We start from the raw sequence: 2,721 nt of genomic DNA, 5'->3' as shown, positions 1-2,721 counted from the left end.
GACTGAACAATTGGGCTTAGAATACCATTTTTATCCCTGGTCGTTTGGCGCTCTAGCTCCAGCTCTGGCTCTGGCTCTGGCTCTTGGCTCTAGCTCTTGCTCTGGCTCTCAGCTCTAGCTCTGGATTTCGGCTCTGGTTCTGGCTCTGGCTTTGGTCAAGCCTCCAACCTTTGGTGGCTCTTTCGCTGTCCTTCCAACCTTTGGTGGCACTCTGCGAATCTACGGCTCTATGGCCTTTTGTGCTTTGCAACTTTGTTGTGCTCAACTCTTTGGGAAATCACCCCTTTGCCATTGCCCCAACCTCTGGTAGCTTCTCGACTTTCACGAGCTTCTGGTTTCGCTCGACCTCCAAGCAACCCCTTCTCAATTGTGCTCTCTGTGTTATCTCTCGGCCTCTGCGAATATCACCAACCTTCAACCGCCCTGTCACTTGAGCTCCCTGTGCTTTTTGTAATACATCAGTTACAGTCGCCTCCATCATTGAAGATTGATTGTTTCATTACAAGAATCCGTTTACAAATGGAAAGGAACTGGCGGGCATGGCCACCCGATCATTTTGCCTTCCTCTATCCCTTTGATCATGAGGAATCATTCCTTCCGGCTCTTCAGCTTTACGTGCTTCATAACACATCCCTGTTAGAGAAATGCCTGCTCATAGCGTGGCACAGGTGTGATGGCTGTTTCCAAATGGAAATGAATTGGCGGCCACAGGAAACCCAGTCGTTTAGCCTTTCTGTGCAGAAATCCTGAAAATTGCCAAATAACAGAATACATAGGCAAAACGCATCATGAGCCATTTAACTGGACTTCAAATGATATAGGATCGCATCTATATCCCTCTCGAGTCCGTGTTCTTCATTACTCATCGCAAATCACATTACCTATGGCCAAACACCAAATACAAAGAAATACACTGAAAATTTGAAAATCCGGATTTCAAAATTTATGCAATTGCATGCATAAACCTCATCGGGTCTGTGCCTCAATCGCATATCACAATCGCACGTCGCATATGTCAATGGCCCTTTGTATTGTGCGATCCGATCGCCGATCGCATCGACGTATCGCTATCGCTTTATCGGCATATCGCAATCGTTGTGTTCATCGCACGCCGTCACTTGACCCTTCGAAATGCAATTAGCGATTAATTCCCGACCATTGATCTGCTCCTCGATCTGACAGTTGATATTCCATCGCAATCGCTTTATCGGCTTGATCGCAATCGCAAGTCGCAACGGCCAGGGGTTCCGATATCACATGAAGGCTTTCCTTCGATGCGATATATCAGAGATCGCAATCGGGGATCCTTAAGGCCTTTGGTCTAAGTCCTCCCTTGGAAACTTTCCGATGCAAAATTTCCTTAAGGAATGCATATTCTCCATTAAGTCTGATTTATAAGAAATTACCTCCTTTTCAAATGACAATGGGCAAATTCCTTTTTACAATAACTTCTTCATTCGAAGTTCGTTTTCGCCCATTCAAATTGTGTTAGATTCAGAATGAAGAGATCTATGCAATGAGACTATTTCCAGGAGCATCCTTTGACTTTCATTTTCCTCTGTGAGGAAGATTTTTAGACTTAGAAGTCTATTACTAGATCCATTTTGGATCACGCCTTCCCACTAAAACACTTTTGGACTCCAAAAGACTGATATACTGATCTGAAAAGTAACTGAGAGTACATCACCCTCTTCTTTCAACCTCCATACACTTGCCTTGCATAGTGCCTCTGAACCAAAGCCTTTGAACACTCCCTTCCTGGATGTGCTTGTCCTCTTGGGAAGAACTGTCTTGCTCCTTGAATTCCTGCAGAACTCCTGTTGAGAATGTTACAGAAGGTAGTTTTAACTTCTCTTCCTTGATCATCGATCCAAGGTGGCTCAAACCAATGTGAAGTTACATCTACTTCACAAAATTTACATTTGTATCTGTTTGACATATTGTCAACAACAACTGTTAACACCAACAGAATTACAAACAATCAACTGGATGGCCTAAACTTCTTCTTCAACAAAAGAAACATATTTCACATCTTGTGAACACCTCCATGTCTTTACATCTGCGTTTACAAATGATTGACTAGATAACAAGCCAACAAAAAATGCCTTTAAAACAATTGACCCTTAAGTCAAGCATGTAGAAAAAGAATTCTACAGTTCTTTTTCAAAGATGAAACACTTCATCATTATCTCCATCTTGGAGACCAAATCAACTTTTTCCAAGTCAACATTGCATTACATGCATGTTTAAAAACAAGGTAATCAACCCTTCAAGTTAATCACACATACATGTTCAAATACAAGGAAATCATCAACATCCCTGTGTTCATGCACATCATTCTCATACATGCATTTCATCCTTCAACTTTCACTTAAGTACACTGTACTTTCGAAGCTGAAAATGAAATATAATGTTGCAGCAATAAAGTGAGTCTCCTACTCAACTTTTTCTATTCACCTTCTTGGTAAAAACCTGCAACTTGCATTCCATTAACAAGGAAATGCAAATAGATGCATTATATCAATAGACATGCAATCTTAATTGGATAAGAACTCTAACCATTTCTTACCAATCCATTTCAAAGGTCCTTCCTTTGTCTGCAATCAACAACAACATGTGAATCATCTTGACACACATCATTTATGGAATCTTTCTTTCCTTTCCTACCATTCTTTCCTTCCACCTTCTTCAAGTTTCGTGGAAGCATTGTTGGATTCAGAG

The sequence above is a fragment of the Pinus tabuliformis genome, chromosome X (genome assembly GCF_031772625.1).
Source record: "Pinus tabuliformis cultivar Carrire ecotype Pingquan chromosome X, CPIR1, whole genome shotgun sequence".
Taxonomy (NCBI): Eukaryota; Viridiplantae; Streptophyta; class Pinopsida; order Pinales; family Pinaceae; genus Pinus; species Pinus tabuliformis.
The sequence above is the reverse complement of the archived record's forward strand: the minus strand, read 5'-3'. Positions refer to the sequence as shown.